We start from the raw sequence: 19,260 nt of genomic DNA, 5'->3' as shown, positions 1-19,260 counted from the left end.
CCTGGGTCACAGGGAGTGCGGACCGACGCTACCAAGAGAGAAGGGAGGCGCCCGGGCGCTCCGGCTAGCTGCGGGTGCCCCTCTGCCCCTCGCAGCCCGGCTCGGTGAGTGACAGCCGCTCGGGACGCGGGCCCCGGGGGCCAGGCCGGCGCCAAGCCCGCAGGGGCCCAGCGGGTGGCCGTGCCCTTGCCCGTGGCCGGCCGGCCAGCACCCCCTCGCCGGCTGAGGTCGCGGGAGCCCGGCGAAAGGAGGCGTGTGTCAGACGTGCACGGCCCCGGCATGGGGGTTCGGTAGACTTTCCCAGCCACAGACGGCGGCTGGGCTTGCTCCTTTAAAATCCCCGACGACTCACCCGATTACCCTGCCGCAGTTCTGACCCTGCCAAGGTAACTGGTCCACATCCTTCTCATCAACCCCTGGAGACAGACATTTGCATCGGGGGCATTCTTGATTTGCAGTCCTGGTGGCAATCTTTCTTGCCACCCCCCTCCCCCTTCACTTGTTTAGAGTGTCTTGGAAAAAAAAAGAAAAGCAACCCTTCCTTCAATAACACGGTACTAAGTCCTGTCCATCTCTTGTAGTCGTGCCTTACCACGACTGCAGCCCCCACCTGGCGTGTGTGCTAGAGACACAGATAAATTCTAATGGCAAGGAGATTTGTTCCTTAAACACCTCTCCCATCCCCCTTCCTGGATAGAGACTTGGGCGCTTGGTAAAGTGGCCAAGAGTGAGGGCAGAGTTAGGACACCCCGACTGGCAGGGGTGGGGGGCGTCCTCTGGTCTTCTGGAGCGAGGGGCTGTGCACAGGGGTCTCGGGCAGAGGGCGGCACGGCAGGAGTTGAGGACAGCTGTCAGGGGCTGGGAAACCCTTCTGGTGATTTCTGCTGCAGTCGTCCTAGGTGTCTCCCTCCCGTCCTCCTGCGCCTCATTCCCTCTCATCTCCCAGCCCCTTCCCTTCTCCAGGGAGTCTCTGAAGTTGCTAGGGGGTCACCCGACCACCGTTTGAAGGATTTCCAACCAGCCACCCACTGCTCCCCCTCAAGTCTGTTAGAAGCGCCTGCAGGAGAGTTGCCCTCCTGTCGCCCCATGTTTGCTGGTGGGAGATTCTTAGAGAAAGACAGAGAGGGCAGAGCTTTCCTCCTCCTCCTCTTCTCTGCCTAGCTGCACCCCGCTCCCCCTCCCTTTCGGAATCTTACTGTGCAGTTCTGGAAGAGTCCGGAAGGGCCTGGACAAACCCCCACATGCCTGGGCACTGTGGGATGGTGGTGTGTGCGCATTCCTGTGTTGTGCTTGCCTCGGTGCTGTTGTGAATTGCCACATGGATCTGCTGAGGCGGGGGGGGGGGGGGGGGGCACGCTTGCTCTGTTTGCGTTGTACTGCCAGACCAGTGGCTGTACACCAAGGCACAGGCACACACAAAAAGCCAGTGAGGGCAGTGTTGAAACCAGCACCTTCTCTCTGTCTCGAAAAGAAAAGAAAAGAAAAAAAAATCTCAGCATGGGAGTTAAGACAAGCTGTTAGGTCCATACATGACCTCCTACTACCTTCAAAACATCCCTGCTTAATACTTTAAGTGAAGATCAACAGACTTGCAGGTGTTTGGAAGTGCTCAGAGCAGCTGCAGACTCGGTCTAGTTTTGAAGTGAAATTCTTCTTTGTCTCTCATTCACCCCAGAGACCCAGTAGGAGAGTGTGTTTGGAAATGCCCAAGTTCAGGAGCAGCAGGCAGGGAGCGCAGTTGGGAGTGCTGTCAGGGTTGTGCGTTTTCTGGGTTTTGTTTCCTGTCTTCTGTGCGTTGGATTTGATGTCATCCGCGTGAGTTAACCAACCTGGGAGACACTTGTGTCGTTGTGGGAAAGGGAGGGAAATTTGAATGGTTCTCAAGTCTGAGCCCAGGAGTCGCTGACACAAAGAAGGGGCAATAGAAACCTGGGTGGGAGCGAACTCATGAGGATAGGGCCTCTTCTCCTGCGAACGTGGAAAGAATTCCATAGATCGCAGAGCTGGCCTGCATGACCTCCCAAACATATGTGTGTCTCTGTGCATGACTTTGTTATTTTTACCTAGCTCATAACTCTTTAACGTCGCGTGACATAGAATTAGAACCGTGTGTGTTGAGACAACACTGTGCACGAACACCCATAACAGATCATTTATTTTCTTTAATAAATCCGAGTAGCATTTAAATCTTCACACACAGTGCATACTGAAACCTGCTGGTCTCCTCTAAAGGGAGCAAGGGGTGGGGTCGTGCGTGGAAAAAATAGAGCCATCGATTAGGTTCCCGTATCTGCGCCGCTCAATTTGTTCTGTACAGTTTTTTTCAGACATTAGCAGGATAGCAGGGGGACCACACTCTCATCTTCAACCCAGCACCACTCTTACCGCACCAGGACTGCAGGCAGAAGTGATTGTCAGGGTAGTTTTTCACGTTGAGTCCGGAACTTGAACTGGCGGGAGCACGGCAGGGCAGCCAAAAGGCTGCCAGGGGAGTGTGACTGAGAAGAACATTCCAGGCTGCGTGTGGTAACCTTGACCACAGGGGCATCACGGTCGCAGCTGGAATTTCAGCCAGAGCCCACCAGAGGCAGGGGGTTTAAGTTAGACAGGGATCCGGAGGGTCTCTTTCTCCCGCTGCAGAGATGTCCTTTGCCCACTGAAGGCAGGGCTTTTCCTGATGCCTCGGGACATTTAAAACCTAGACGAATGCCCGGGTCAGAGTATCACAGGAAAGGGTGTTATTTCTGAGGTTCTCCTCTTGTTTCCAGATGTAGCAGTACAAGTAGATTTAGCCCCGTCTCGTTCACTTATTTATTTATTTTCATTGATAATGTCTTGTGTGTTTGGTGATGGGAAGCACAAACAAATGGTATCAGAGGAAGTTGAAGTTTGCCTTACAGATTCACCTTTGAAGTAGGTTTCAAAGAAGCACCAAAGATCGGGTTATCTTTGTGAGGGGAACCGGTGATATAACCGTAGGAATTTTTGTATTTGTTTCAAAATTGTCGGGAAACTGCGGGAACAAAGATTTTGAGGGAAATGCCCAAAGCCACATTAATGAAGAAAAACGCTGGTGGGATACTTTTGAATAATAGATAGCCGAGGCCCTGGTGAGCCACAAGATAAAATCTTTACACAGGATTTTTATGGCTTTAAATTGGCTGCATTGTAAAGTAAGCTTACTACTCTATTAAGTCATTTCTTCTTCTCAATTATTTAGCATTTCTGGCCACCATATCTTCTGTGGTCTTTTTTGTATGCATCCATAATATGTACGGTGGCAATTGCTTGTTATTAGTGTGGGAACTTTGTAGTGAAAACTCGGTTTCATTTTAACTTCTCGCGACAAATATTCCAAAGAACGCACGAAGGGAAAAAGACTGTTATGGAAACAGGCGGGACCCTATGAAATAGAGGTCCCTTCAGCATCCAAAGCACCTGTTAGATTTTGAGTTACTCTCACTCAGAAGCCTTGAGGTTCTGTGCATTTGAAAATACTGTTTTCTCCAGAGAGCATTTGGTGAACCTTTCCATGGAGCCACTGCTATGAGAAAACCAACTGCAATTTTCTCTGTGGACATTCGATTGAATCTCTCATCTTAAAGTGACGATGGACCAAGTTTCCCAGCCCTGGGATTTCTTTTTTAATTCATGTAAAATGTCCTTATAAAGTCAAAATAATGTACTGGGGCCCCTGAGGCCAACAAAGAACTTTTCTCTTGCCATTTTGCTATTAGTGTTTGAGAGCTGTGAGATGATTTGGCTTCGTACGTCATTTGTAGGCCGGCGTCGCCATGCCAGTTGGGCCTTAGGAATCAGAGCAGGGAATCGTGAGTCAAATCTAAAGAGCACTCCTCGCTCTCGGGCTAGTGGGTGGGTGGGGGGCCTGTCGGAGGGTTGAAAGATCTTTCTATGGAATCCTCTTCTTTTGATTATGTTGAACCAAATTAATAAAAATGCCTTGTTTTGGAATCAGCGGTGCTGGTCTCCAAAAGGGAGAGCGGGAGCCCGGGAGCCCGGGAGCCCGGGAGCCCGCGGGCCATCCTTTCAAGACCTGGTGGGGAAAGGAGCACAGGCTTTTGAAAGAGGATGTAAACACACAGCTCTGGGGGTTTCATCTTCAGATTCAGGTAACTGGAAAAAATCTTTGCGAATCTTTCCATAAAAATTGCCATAGTACCCCTTATTAAGGTTCGAGGCCCTGTGTGTCTTTGTCACACAGCTAGGGAGGTCGTCTTTTTCTGGGAGATGAGATACCGTTCATTTACTCCACCCCGAAGAGTTCCGACTGGGACAAGCCACCACCCGGCTAACTCGCCTGCTCCACTGTACTGGGTGTAAATTCCACCTCCCACCCGCCTCCGACCTGTCTAGACAGGTAGTTAATAATGTATGTATTCCACTGTCCTTGATAATCCCTGCAGTTGCAAAGAACCATCACGAGCTTTAAACCAGGTCTCTGTTTATACTTCTATCCTGAAGGATACTTTGCTCATTTAAATGAGTGAATGCTCACAGTTATCCCAAACCCAAAGCGGGAGGGGGTGAATGCATTTGGAATCCCCGTGAATAAGTGGAAGACACTGGACATGCAAAGATATTTTACTGACTTATGAGCACTTATGGTTGTTTCAGGGGTACAGCTGCTAAAATAAATTACCTGGCTGGGACTCTGTACAGGATGCTAATTAATGAATGTATTTATTTTACTTCCCTTATACCAAAGAATTTTTTTCACGGGTAAATATGCATATCTGACATAGTAATTTTTTACCGTTTCGAAGATTCGATTTCAGGAGGCTGACTTTACATGATGTATGTTAAAACTTTCGTGTTCCTGTTCTGATAGGTACTGAATGCAGTAGGATAAACGGTATCTCCAGATATCGGTGTTACCAGGGTGGCTCATTTGAATTCTGCTTCTCTGTAAGATATATTAGATTAATAAGGCTGATTTTATGACCGATATAATTTATATTGACGAGTACTGATTTTTATCAGCACAATTATAGATTGTGAAGCAAATTTCCATGTATGTTAAATACGAAGAGCAAGAATAACTAAAATTTGTATAATGTGTTACAGTTTATAACTATCCATTATCCATAAACTCTTCTTTTGAATAATATGTATTGCCCTTTCTTACTCAAGAAGGCAATCCATTTTTACGACATAAACAGTTGATGAAAATAGATTCTTTTATTAGTTTCCTTCTTCCCCTCCTTCTCTCCCTTCCTTTTTTTTCTTCTTTCCTCTCTTAATGGGCAAACATCTAGTGATTTTTCTGTGTGTGAAGCATGTGTAATTTGCCCATCATGCATTTCCATTAATAAAGGGGCTGTAACAAGCAATGCAACATGATTTTTGGAATCTATCTCCTGCCTACCAGTGTTCTTGAGGAAAAGGTAAGGTTACAGAAATCATTTCATGCCCTGTATGTTTTCAAACATAAATCAGGAAAATTGTTAGCGAGTTATAGCTCTTCTTAGAGACTTTGGCTGTAGTGCCATAGTAAACACAGGCTATATATTTTTCCAAGTTATTATGTGTGGAAAGAAATCCAAAGTTGGCTATTTCGAGGAACCGTTTAATTCAGTTATCAGGAATTCATTTTCTATTTAGTACGGACATTTATTTCCAAAGGTTGCAGAAATAGGACATAATACCTGATGATCCTTTAGATCCATCCCATTTAGAGTCAGAAATTTGCTCTTTTTTGCTAATGTGTATACTACAAACATTGATCTTCAGCTAAAGACAAGCCAGAAGGGCGTGGAGCAGACCTGACGATGTGATCTGATCCCCTGCTTCATCAGAGAGCAGGGAACCTCAGTGTCTTCATTTCCAAGAGGGAGTGGTTTGACTCCATGTTCTTCAACTTATGTCACCCCTGAATTAAAGAATTGACTAATAATGAATGAACCAGTTAATTACAGTACTGTTTATTTCTATTCTAAAAATGAATCATTTACTAAAGTGTGGCCTCATGCCATGGTCAGAAATATTATCGGGTAGAGTAGGAACTGAACACAGGGTGAGCGGCTTGGAATGAAAGCGTTAGGAAATTTAGACACTCAAGTTTGCATTAAAAATTCTCATTTGTAGATCAATTATCGGATATTCAAAACCCGCTTTTGCCACAGAAGATAATCTCCACTGCTGATTACTAGGTTAGGCCATAAAGACCTCTGTTACTTAGTAGAGTATTGTATATCAGTGACAAGAAATGTGAAAGCCTGTTCTATTATAATACAAGTGATCAACATAACGAGGCAACAGAACAGAATGACAGCTGTCTATCTAGACGCTGGAGGTTGATGTTTAAGAGAATGCACATGTCACTGGAAAGTTAAAAAGGAGGGTGAAAACTATTAGAGGGGCTCTGAAAGGAATTATAAAAAAACTTTGGGGATTTTTAGAGGCTGGTTACAAAATAGATGACCTTTCTTTCCCCCGGGATAGTGTAACTTTAGCAGTATTTGTCATTGGTGACACGTTTGTTTTTTCACGTCCAAATGTACTGAAAAGCGGGACTGTGAGGGAGAAGGGAGAGGAAAACTTATCCTCTGAAGTAACTGTCCAGGGTGTGAGAGAAGACAAGGTAGGAGGTGGCTGGAGGGAGAAGACAGGGGCATGTTCGTGTGTGTGTGTGTGTGTGTGTGTGTGTGTGTTAGCCTGGTCTGCATGCAGCTGCTCTGTGGCATGAGTAATGAAAAGGAGCAGGAAAGAATCAAATGTGTGCACATTCCTTGTATGTTAGAGTCTTGCAAAAGCCCTGGAGTCCGAGCATCCATTCTGAAGTTTGTACTGGGCTGCTTATTGCCGAGCGGTCGTGTAAAATCATTAAATTCTCTGAATTTGTCTTATTTGTAAACATGTGGCTAGTAAGAGCATCTGCTTCCAAGATGGTTGTCAGGGCTGAGTGAGACTTGTGGGTATAAAGGTGCTTGAGAACTGTATTTCCAGGGGTGGGCAAAGGTAGGGTTACAGTTGGGGAACGCAGAGTTTATTCTTGTACTATTTTTCATTAATTATTGTATTGTCTTCTTTCCTCATGAATAACTGTGAACGCACTTTTGCCTGCCCAGGTGGGTTAAGGTGGTGAGGAAAAGTCTGTGGGTCGACCAGCTCTCTCTGCTGACCGGGTCTGACCCAGTCTTAGGCCAATTTGTTTAGGTCCAGAGTGGTTTTATTAGGCATGTTTCTCGTCAACTGTGGTCCAAGAATTGTGGTGGGTGCGTGACAAAGTGGTTTTAGAGAGGAAGCAGGACATAGTGCTCAGCGGGCCAGTTAAATGTAGCAGCCTGGTAATTCTAACCTGGGTGATGCTGGGATGTGGGGCACAGACTCGGTTCCCTTCGCAGGTGGCCACAGCCCGTGTCGCCGCGCAAGGGAACGATCGGAAACAGAAACAGTGAACGGAATCGCCGTTCTCTTCGTCTCAAACATTGCTTGTCCTTTGCGCGTCTGGCGTTGATATTAATCTAAGCTTCCTGGGTTTTCATTAAGGCTGAAGGAATCTTCGTCTGGCAGAACGTACTTATAAATAATGACAGGAGTTATAAATTCCTTTAGAAAAAGATTTCCAGGATATAGCAGAACTAATTAATGTAGTACATGTGTTGAACTCAAAAGTTCTAGATTCTATACAGATCTGTTTCAAGAGTATTTTTTATTTTTATGTATGATTTGCTAATAAATATCTAGCCAATTCTTCCATCAGAAATGGACTGCATTTCAAAGTATGAAATGAAGCAGCCGATCGACAGTTATTCAAGAAATTTGGGCTACTCCTATAGATAATATGTTTTTAAAAGGCAGATCTAAAAATCTGATTGGATCCTCCCTAAGGTCGGCCATGCATTCTGCTCTGATTCACAAGATAATGATCAACAGGTTTCTATACTTTTTGATCTGTTAAAACTAGAAACTGAAATGAACCTCAAAATCAAGAGATGCCTGATTGGGATCTAGTTTGAATTTAACAGTAAATATTTAATCACTCTTACCAAAATTCACAAGGCCTTCCATAGACACTGTATATTATATGTTAAACTAATAAAGAAAGCCACCTTTGGGTGCTTTAAACACGAAGCGAATTTAAAAACTGGGATGTGTGTGCACACAGGAAGCCATCGGGATAGCAGTGCTACACGGAACTGAGCAGAAAAGGGGTGCTGCGCAGCAAGTTCATGTGTGTGCAGTGGTGAGCGACCAGCGGCCCGCGGGCTGCCTGCAGGCCAGGATGGCTATGAATGCGGCCCAACACAAAACATACATTTACTGAAAACCTCTTGGTTGGCTCATCAGTTTTCATTAGTGTTTATGTATTTAACGTGTGGCCCAGAGACGCCAAAGGTTGGACGCCCCTGTGAGTCGAGAGTCTGCGACACTTCAGAGGCTCGGCTGGTGGCCAGGCGATCATTTCCCAGCTGTGTGTCCCTCACCTCTTTCAGCCATGGTTTTCCCATTTGCCGCTTGGGCGTCATATCATCTATCTCCTAGGATTATACTGAGACTCAGTGTTTGAATGAGCTGAGACAAAGCATTTGAGAGGTTTTCGTGCTTGAGGATAGAGACTGCTCACATGACATTAGGGGGCGTGGGGACAAGCAGGAATGGCCTAGCCCGTGGAGCGATGCCCTGGAGAGTAGGGGCCATGTCTCAGTTGACTTTGTCCCCTCACCCCGGTGTCTGTGTGGCACTGGGGCTGATTCCAAGAGGAGGCCCAGTCAGTGCTTGCAAATGCAAGGGTGCCAGGCCCGTGACCAGCCTGTGACATGTGTGATTCCTTGCATCTTCACCGTAATCTTGTAGGGCAGCGGTCTTGTGTCCATCTCATTGACGAGTAGACAGAGGTTCAGAAGTTGCCAGCGACTCCCCACCTCACGCAGGTGGAAGGTGGAAGGGCCAGGAGAGGAAGCTCCACCTCTCTGCCTCTAGGGGCCAGACTTCTCGTCACATTCTGTGGGCTCTGGCAGGGCAGGGAATTGTGACCCCTTCTGAGCAACAGTCGGGCCAAGGTGAAAGTCGAGGCTTCCCTGGGGCCATTCCCCAGCCACCCAGATGGCTGGGGTGGAGGAAGTGGAGGAACACGACCCGGGACGGGCCTGGCGCAGCTCACGTGGCCTTTTGTCAAACTGTCAGTTCTGCTTTCTGCCCTTGGACGTAAAATGCACGCAAGTGAGAAAACAGCGCATGATATCCCAGAACCTCGACTTGTCTTCGGGACAGAAGGAAGGCACAGGACAGTGAGGGCCACTCAGGTGGCAAAGTGGCTAAGCAGCCACATGGATTAGGTTTGTTACGGCAACCAGCAGCCCCTACCCCCTCTGTCTCTTGCATTCTCTTTTCCTCTTAGAGCAGGCAAGGTCTAGAACTTTCCTCCTCTTAGAGCAGGCAAGGTCTAGAATCAAGAGAGCGAACCAGGATGGTTCCACTGGAGACTGGCCTATCCCCTATTCTCTCTATTGCATCCTTGCCGCTAACGTCCCCACAGCCTGGTGCTTGAGGGAGTGTTTAGCGAGGTGGAGTTTAAAATGAATGCTAATAAAATGCCCCTTCCCCCCCAAAAAACAGTCATGTGAAAACACCAGCCTCTACATTAGGAAGCAGCATGCAGAATTGGGTACCCCACCACCACATCCTAAGTTCTTTCCCCCCATTATTTGGGAGGGATGCCAGAGGAGACATGGATGCCCCACACGGGACTAGGCACACACTGGGGGGGTGAGGGTTTATATAAGAAACAGAGGGTGATACATTGTGGAAGCTGGGACTCGGTTTCTAAACCCCGTGGAGATGTAGCCCCTGGGAGGTCAGGGCAGGAGGGCAGAGGTAGAGACTCCGTGCCAGAGAAGACCAGGGAGGGGCTCCACAGCAGTCAGAGGCCAGTGGGTAAGAGTGTTTGGTTTCCCAGGAAGCACACCAACACGCCGAGGTGACACCTGGTGGGGGCATAGTCTCCGTTCTTTCCCCCCTTGCGCCCCCCCAGACCCCTGGCAAAGTCTGCCGGGCTGAATTGTGTGAAGTTGTCAAAGGTTGCTCTGCTCTCCAGCACTTGGCACCGGCCCTGCTGAAATGCGATGCCATTGGTTTTCAGTAAAGGTTCCTTTCTGCAGGGCTGCAAACGCAGATCAGCTGCCACTGTGTATACACAACCGGGAGCAAATCAGCCAGCCCGGTTCCCGCAGCCTTTTCACCCCGAGACTTTCCAAGACCTCCTCTGCACGCAGGAAGTTTCCTTCTCTGTTGTCCGATTTAGCACCATGCTCCCGTCATCGGATCCGAGCTGGGCTCCTTGCTGCACGGTAGAGAGGCTTCCTTAAGACATTTGTCCTTGAAACTGCACCAAACTCTTGGAAGAACCCAGAACGTGTGAGTATGTATGATTTAGGCAATAGTACAGGGTTGAGCTGCGATCAACCATTATACAATATCCAATTAGCTGAGCCGGAGGGGTTGCTCTGATGTTCTGTTACATTCATTTTCAATTCGTCCTGAGGAAACAAATCAATTGTAGCTTCTGATACAGTGACTTTGCAGTAGCTGGGATTGTAATATGTTAGCTTTAACTATTTGCTCTTCTCCTTTAGCATTTCTGTGTGACTGGGGGGGGTGAATTATTGTGGGCATTAAACTATAAAACTTCTACATGTTTATTAGGAATTATGATTGCTGGTCATGTCCATCTTGAGAAACAAGTTTGCCCGGGGTGGGGGGGGGGGATGTTTTTAAAGACTTAACCACAAACATTCATGGGCAATAGAATGAATTTGTACTATTCTTGCTCCAAATAAAATGTATTAGACTGCAGTTAGAATTTACTCATAAAGAGTAAATTAAATTCCACTGAGATGTTTGTTTTCATTGAACCCTTCCCAGTGCTGTCTGGTGTTTTATTGTCTCATATGTCTCGAGACGCCTTGCTGGGGTTGCAGGCTGGTGACACCCGTGTTTGGGTGCTTGCTGGGGCCTCCGAACATTCAGGTGCAGTGAGCACACACACGGCTTTGGTGTGTGTGTGTGGGGTTGCTTTCAAGGGTGGTCGTATTACCTGTGGGAGCTTTCCAGATGCGCCACGTGAAAGGCTGTCAGCTGGGGCCCACAGACCGGACCTTCTGAGACTCTGAGGTCCAGTCCCGGCTCGTCCACTTCTCAAACTCCAACCAAGTCCAGGCCCCCTTCCTATCAATTTTTAATACGCACAAATACTTTCGTGTATGAGATTAATTTCTCTCAGATTAGCCTGATTGATAGCTGGACTGTGGTTTCTTAAGAGCTTCCTCCCTGAAACCCACCGCAAAGCTGCATTCCATTTCGCTAGCGAGTGTAGGAGCGCGTAACCATGGATCCTGCCCCCACGAACTGCCCGCACCACGACTTGTTGTAAACAATACCAATGAGCCAGCAGAGCAGAGGCAACCAGACATGAAATGATCTTAATAGAAATTACGGTAAAAGGTCATGTGATGTGGTATCGGCTTCTGTTCAGTTTTAAAGGGAAAGCCTTTCTTTCCCATATTCTCCCCCAGCCTCCCCCCTGCCACCCCACAAAAGAAACACACAGACCTATTTCCAAACAACCCAAGTTGCAGAGTCTGCAAACTTGGCTGTTCTCACTCTCTGCTTCCATGGAGAAGGGTGGGCAATGTGATCTGGGCAGAGTGGGGTGACTTGTGGATTTTTCACAGTAAGTACCTCTATTTTAGAAACATAAAGGGGGTCTGGGTGTTCCAGAGCTTCCTCCACGGGCGGTCACGTTGGTTGTGGGCTAGTGGTCCTCTGGCTTTGAAGTAAGAGGAGCAGTCACTTTGTTGCTTAGCTTTTTCCCATGACACAACTGTCTTTTCTCTCCCTTCCTAAATCCCCGGATTCTCGAATGTTGGTCCTCCCGAAAATGGTTATTTGCTTCCCCAGCAACTTCTGCAGTGTGGTGACAAACACAGGCAGGCCTGGGGAAGTGCTGTTTCCAGCCCCAAGATTTCCTCCAGGTAGAGCAGACCTCTGCTGACTTCCAGGCAGACCAGGCGTCCCCTGTACGATTTGCATTTCTCTGGTGTAGTCGGCTTCTGCAGGTGATTAGGATTGTGTTCTTAAATTTGCCTTCAACCAAGACATGTTAACAAGATGTACCTGTGTTAAGGGCGCACCTCGTGGGTTGTTGGGGTGCTGATACCAGCTGTGTCTCATAAAAGGAAACGAAGGAAGGAACTCCAGGCGGCAAACTAGGGGGGAACCTTAGAAGCCAGATTTGGAGGGGGGAGGACCTTGTCGGAATCCTGGGTACCGGCACCAAGGGTCTCGAGCCCCAGTCTGAGAGCATCGCAGGTTCTGTGAGCAGAGGCCTGCCTCGCCGTGTTGTATCTCAAGCTGAAGCAGATCCGCACGGGTCTCTCCAGCCCATACCTCCCATGATGCATAGCCGTAGCCTCTTGGAGCAAAAGGTAATGATTATATTTTACCTCCTTCTTAGCATTCGGATATTTCTCAGCCGAGGCATAATTGTACATATATCGATATCGTTATGAATAACAGAATTGCAGGTGTTTATTTTTCTGTCAACACCTCCACTATGATAAGTTCAAATAGCACGTGAAAGAGGGTACAAGGGTTGTAACTGAGAAGCTTGGGAAGATGTAGGAGCTCCCCCTTCAATCTCCCGCAACTACCCTTGAGATTTGTATTGAGCAAACTGTTTACATCTGTGTCAGTGTTAACATAGTGCTTATAGTTAAGCTTTTTTTTTTTTATTAAGCTTTTGAAGATGATGGTGTGCCAGACTGCATACTTACACTGAAGAATTCTTCACGATGTTATAGTTAGCTGGGGCCTAGTGGTTTGTTTGCTATTCTTGAAACTCACTGTGCTTATGGAAAAGAAGCTAATCACATTGGGGACAGTGGGGAGGGGAGCAATTCGAGGCTAAGTAGAAATAGGAAGTTTAAGTGAGGTTTTGGGTAAATTATAGTAAAATGTATTATTTCTACTTTCCCTGGCCTGGCCTCTCCAAGTTGAAGGACAGAAGCAAAGTGTCCGCTGTAGGGTGGTGAGGAGTCCAATCTTTGGAGTCAGATGTGGGCTAGAGTCTTTGCTCTGGACCCATTGTGCTCAGGATTTTGAGCGAAGGGACTTCACCTCTCTGAGCTCCCAGACCCTCCCAGTGGGGAATGAAAGGGTTAAAGGAGCTAGCACACAGAAAGTCTGTCGCACCCTGTCTGGCCTGGCTGTAAATGCTTGGTAAACTGTTGCTAGTTTCCATTGGTATTTTGACTCAGGAAACGTAGTCGAATCCCGTTCTCAGCGCTGGGTCAGAGAAAGACGACCTTCACGTCCGAGTCTGGTCCCCTTCCAGTGAGATGTGCACCACTGTCACGTGTCATCACGCGGAAGACGGTGATTCATTTGCAGCCCAGTGTGGTGTTCTTCGTAACATTTACTAAAAGCCAACATAGGATCTTAATACAGTATATTTTTAGTTTCATGTGATTTTTTTTTCTTTTGCAAAATAAACAGTACAAATATTTAGAGAAGCTAATTACTTTTGGGGGGGGATTTAAGATTTGTTGTACTAGGGTATTAGAGGAACACGCACACTTTATCTGCAGCCGTATTGCTGGCCTCAGGAGCAGGAAGACACATGAAAGTGTAAGAAATTCATAAGCACATCTATCCTAAAAGCTTAAAAATAGTGGTTACCAGTTGTTCTCAAAGATAATCACATACACTAAAGGGGAGTAGTAACAGGCAAGTGACGCGGAGGTTGTACGTTACCAAGGAGACAGGTCTTGGGAGGATTGTCCACACGCGTGTGCCATGCCCTTTGACCTTCCTGAAATCTAAGCATCCTGATTCTTTCCTTCCTTCTTTCCTTCAGTCTGTCTCTCCTTCCTTTTTTCCCCCTTCCTCATAGGTTTTATACATTCTCTCAGCTATACAGCATTTCCTCTTGCTTTGTGAACCAGAAAAGTTCAGAGAAGAGAGAAAGAGGGACCTGAGACCCACGGTCTTTTTATGTGGCCCTGGTTTTATAAATGGAAACTGGAAGAGGAGTCAGAAAAATCTGTTTTTCTTTCTCCTGCTATTGAGCTGCTGAGGCCCATATGAAGTGCCCGCACACCCCAGGGAAGTTGCTCGCACCGACTGTTTGTTGATTCATTGATTAACCGGCGAGAAAGGAAGGGGCACGGCCCTCGGAGGTTCCCTTCGTCGTGGAGGCTTTGAAACCCCACGCTGCCGTGTGCAGTCGGGATGGCTTCTCCATGACCTTCCGACAGCTAATCTTCTTTAAGAACTGAATCAAAGCGGTTAAGGGGTTTTGTCGGCTGGAGGTTGCCTCCAGTTCGGTTTTTGGCAGTGCCACGCAGAAGGCAATACATTCCTCACGGGGACAGGAACATTTTTTCCAGAAAGGAATGAGGACAAGGTGCCAGCAGATATCTCTGGAGAGAGACCCTTGTTTATGGGCTGCACTGTGCAGGCAGAGACAGCTGTTAGGTGGAAGACTTTCTCACACTTCCCAGCCAGTCTTCTCAAACCACTCGTGTCTGGCGGTCAGGCCGGTCGGCACGCTCACACGATGCACTCCTCTTCCTGGTCTTCCCCTCCCAGGGCAGAGGAAAAAGCCGGGGACAGGAATCGCTGTCATGTGAATGACAGTGGCTACCTGCTATTCTTTGCAATTAAAAATTTTTCCATCTCCCTACTCTCCTCCACTTTAGCAAACATCAGCTTGTTTTTTTGTATCTATGGGCCTGTTTCTATTTTGTTTTGTTTACTCACTTTTTTTTTTTACATTTTACATATAAATGAAATGGTACAGTGTTTGTCTTTGCTTGACTTATTTCACTTAACATCATACCCTGTAGGTCCATCCATGTTGTTGTAAATGGCAAGATTTCATTCTTTTTTACAGCTCAGTAGTATTTCACTGTATATATATACCACTTCTTCTTTATCTAGTTATATATCTATGGACACTTAGGTTGATTCCCTATCTTGGCTATTGCAAATAATGGTGTAATGAACATAGGGCTGCATATATAAATATTAATATAAATATTTAATATTTTATATTATATATATTGCATACATCTGCTTTGAATAGTGTTCTTGTGTTCTTTGGATAAATACCCAGAAGTGGAATTACTGGGTCATAATGGCTATTCTTTCTTTTTTTTTTTAGGATGAGGGCAGTATCCTATCCCAAAATTCTTTCTCAAAATTGCCATTATTAATGTTAACCATAGTTTCTTTAATACATAAAACTGATGATTTAGTTTGAACATAATAAAAGCTGCTCTATTTACATATCTTTTTAACCATGTATTATGTCATGTTTTATGACATAGTCTTATAATTAACTTAATTCTTATTACTCTTATGAAATAAATAGTTTCCCCCATCTTATAAATGAGGAATTTAAGCCTCCAAGAGTTGATAGAATTTCCCTATCTACTGAGTGATAGAGCCATGCCCAAAATTTATTACCTTTCCTGCATAGGTTCCTTATACTGCCTCATTAAGTTGGAGACAATTTGCAGAAATGATGAGAAAGGTGTGTTTTTCTGGAATGAAAAAGAGACCCGATAATCATGGAGGAGATTTATTCTAGAGCATTGAAAAGAAACAGGAAGAGGGAGGGTGATCACAGTATAAAGCAACTTAATTTAGTTACTCAGTAATCAGAAAATCTGGAAACACAACTTAGTTCTATTTTATGGGTGGGAAAAGATAAGGGACAAAGGTAGAAATGTGTAATGAATAATGAGGAGGAGAAGGAAAAAAGAAGGAAGGAGAGAGAGAGCGAGAAGGAGGAAAGAGAGAGGTGTCAGGAGAACCCCTCCAGCTGACAGCGAAGCGCTCACGGCGGTGGACGATCTAGGGTCATCGACCCTATTTTAGGCATTATTTTGCCCAAGGCAGTATGAGAGATGGTGGATTTGGGATTCACGCTGGCATTTGACTTTTAAGCCCAGTGTGCTATTTTACTATATTATGTTGCCTCTTTGGCAAGAAGACATGCAAAGAGATAGACCCATGGAGGAGACAAAGGGTAGGTACTCGAACAAGCAGGCTAACACCATCAAAACCATATTCTCACTTTTTTGGGTGTTAACTCTGCAGATTTCCTTAATTCTTACAGGGCTTTTATAACTCTCAGAGTAAATTAGATTAATCTATATGGAGGAGACTATAGGTGTTTAATATTTAATGCTTTTTATATAAAGCAGTTTTTACTTCTCTTATTGAATTGATTTTCACACACACACAAAATCTTGAGCTTAAAATGTCATGCTTTCTTTCCAGTTTTGTAAGTGAAGAAACTCAGTTCATTAGGCCAAGACCATGCCCCTGTGCCCATAGCATTTCATAGCAGTTATGCAAGTTATTCTTTGGTGTTTGACCTCCCAGAAAAAGATTTCCCCCTGTACCAGGACGATGCCTCCTAACTGGTGTGGTTATCTGGTAATCGGCCTCTAAGAACTTGGGGGGCACACTGGTGGGGGACAGTCACATCCATATATGTAATGTGGGTCTTCCTGGGAAAGAGAAATTTGGGGGTTCCCAGTCCCAACTGGTTGCCTTGGAGTCATGGGTCGGTACGGACAGAGAGCCAGGGCAAGAGGAGGGACCAGACTGAAGTGTGAGAAGATGTGGTCCAAGGCAGACTAGAAAGGAGGAAATGGGAAACCCTCATAACTTCCAAGGTTAATGCCAAGGTCAGACCTCCTTCTGACATCAGTTTAAGCAGAACCCATGAAGTCAGACTACTAGGCAAAGGCCTTAGGTTCCTTCTTGGGAAAAAATAAGTGGTAGCTGCCCCCTTTCAGAGTTTGCGTGGAGTCGATTGAGAGAAGGGATTGAAGGGGAGGAAAAGTGATGGGCGTCCACTTTTTTTCCTGAGAAGGTCGTGGAACCACCAGCTTTTGAAAAGAGCAGCCAGAGAATAACTGTGCCTGTTGATAAATGGTTGTTTTCTCACCACGTCCACTGAAATAACATGCAGAATGACTCCCTTCCACTGTTTCTCTACATTAAGTCCTTCTAATGATACATGATATTTGTGTAGTGAAAGTTTATGAAGTCACAAATTATCATCTTCCTTTTACAGCTGAGTTCACTCAGCAAGATTAAGTAGCTTGTTCAGAGTAACATTGCTTGTTAAAAAGAGAGAAGACTAGAAATGGGGGTTTGGGACATCTGGATCTAAATGGATTCTACCTCCTGGAGACTCCAGTCTCAGAAGAGGGTTGGTCAGGGTAGGACTGGAGACTGAGTGTAAAGAAAATTAGGAAGGGGAAAAACTGTTAGGAAAAACAACTTGCAATGCCATTTTGTTGGAGGCTTTCTATGATCACAGGGTGGTGGAAAGATTCTCAGATTGCATTCAACTGAAAAAGTGATAGAAAAGGGTGCGGGGAGAGGGAAAGAGCTGCTCCGCACTCAGTCCTCAGATTCTCCTGTTTCTGGGTTCAGGCAGTAGAGCGGAGGGAACTCTGCTTCTCGGGAGGCAGAATCGAGGCAGTCTAAGCAAACCTGCCTGTCCACACGATCCGAGCCCTCGGGTTTATCTGTAGCCCCCCTTTACCAGGTATAGAAGAGTAATCTCTGTCAGTAAGAGCATCTTTTTAAAAAAAGATTTTATTTGCTTATTATTAGAGAGAGGGGAAGGGAGGGAGAGAAACATTGATTGGCTGCCTCTTGCATGCCCCAAACCAGGGACCTGGCCCCCACAACCCAGGCATGTTCCCTGACAGGGCATCAAACCGGTGACCTTTCTGTTCACAGACTGGCTCTCAGGCCGCTGAGCCTCACCAGCCAGGGCAGTAATATCAACCTAACAGTGAAGGGACAGCTCAGTGAGGTCCAGTGTGAGGGTAGAGAGTGCAGTGTTCCTCCATCCAAGCAATGTGTACCTTACCATAAAATTGCATGTGCCTGATTCTTGCTTAAAACATGCTGTCTTTTTTTCCCCCTTTGGGACGAAACCTTGTAAGTCATGTGGCTATTAGAAGGTGAAGCAAATGTGTGCTATCATATGAGCTCTATGTTACTTACCCCTATCAGGTAAACAGGGTCCAAACATAGCTTTGTGCTGTGGGGTGAATTCATTGGCGTGGCTTAATTCTAAGGCAGGAATTTTCAACCAGTGCGCCACAAGAATTTTTAAAACATGCAGTGCCTGACTGTCTAGTCAGGGATGCTGACCTCTTTTTCCTTAGATTGTCAAATGAGAAAGTGACAGCAGCCACCACAACAATAGTTGTCTACTGTGACTGAGTCAATATCATACCTACCTTTTGTCGGACTGGCAAAAATATATATATACTTTTGGTGTGCCACATAATGCTAGGAATTCGTTTGTGTGCCATGAGATGAAAAAATTTGAAAATCACTGTTCTAAGACTATGCTAGACAAGTTACACATTTGATAATGGATCTGAAATCTTCAAGGCCGAGCAAACAGTCCCAGAACGAAGTCCATTTGAGCTATTACTAGTGCCTCAAAAGTACAATGTTTATGACTTGTAGGATGAACAAACTGGCGTCCCGTAGATGCCAGCTCTTTGCCCTCAAACGATCATTCACCAGTAGCAGCTACCAGCTAATATTTCAACAGCACATTTAGAAAGTTAAACTCGTAGCCCTCCTAGGGAGGCTAAACATGCTGTTACCAGAGGCAGGCTTCAAATCAAAATGGTCTGCCTCGGTGTTGTTTATATGCTGAAGCATGGCTCTGTATTTCTCTCCGTTGGATTATTTAATAATCAATTTAATTTGGGTAAAGTTTCACTTTGATAGTCCTAAAAATGAGAGGAAAATATTGCCCACGTTCCTCGGCTGTGTTGCACAGACATGGCCTACAGGCAAGGTAAGAGATAAAAGATCAATTCTTATGGATCTCCTACTCCCAAGCTTTTAAGGCTGCATTATAGAAACTTTGTAATTATTGTGGGTAATCTTGCAGAAAATTAAGTGTGGAGTTTGCATATATGAAGAAGTTTGGACTATTTTGCTCACCATAGCTTGTTAGCACTAAGCACCTCGCTGGCCCCGTCTGGCTTGGGGGTCTCACTTCACTGCTAGTGATGTGCTTGCTATTCATGGCCCAAGGGAAACCCTCAGTGGGGGCACGCCATCTAACACTGTATGTAGAGAACAGGGTCTGCCGTTTATTTGCCAGGTTCAAATCGACTGTTGATCAGTGCTTCCCGGCAAAGAGCAACCTTGTCCCCTAAGGGACACTTGGCCAAGTTG

At 45.9% G+C, this 19,260-nt stretch overlaps 1 protein-coding gene across 10 annotated transcripts in view; it reads left to right on the top strand.

Annotated features, from left to right (window-relative positions):
- The window catches only part of ESRRG (estrogen related receptor gamma), a 507,715-nt gene that overhangs the window by 34,904 nt on the left and 453,551 nt on the right, over nt 1-19,260 (top strand). For 2 of the 10 annotated variants that reach the window (XM_053667347.1, XM_053667339.1), the window contains exon 1: nt 10,122-10,377. The exons of 4 other annotated variants lie outside the window; for them this stretch is intronic. The gene's annotated coding sequence lies outside the window, so the exon portion shown is untranslated. Of the gene's footprint in view, nt 1-15; nt 105-301; nt 387-10,121; nt 10,378-19,260 lie in introns of those variants that run through there. 4 more of the 10 variants (XM_053667338.1, XM_053667346.1, XM_053667340.1 and 1 more) reach the window with 4 other exon arrangements.

The sequence above is a fragment of the Artibeus jamaicensis genome, unplaced genomic scaffold (genome assembly GCF_021234435.1).
Source record: "Artibeus jamaicensis isolate MK-2021 breed Jamaican fruit bat unplaced genomic scaffold, CSHL_Jam_final contig_467, whole genome shotgun sequence".
Taxonomy (NCBI): domain Eukaryota; kingdom Metazoa; phylum Chordata; class Mammalia; order Chiroptera; family Phyllostomidae; genus Artibeus; species Artibeus jamaicensis.
The sequence above is the reverse complement of the archived record's forward strand: the minus strand, read 5'-3'. Positions and strand labels throughout refer to the sequence as shown.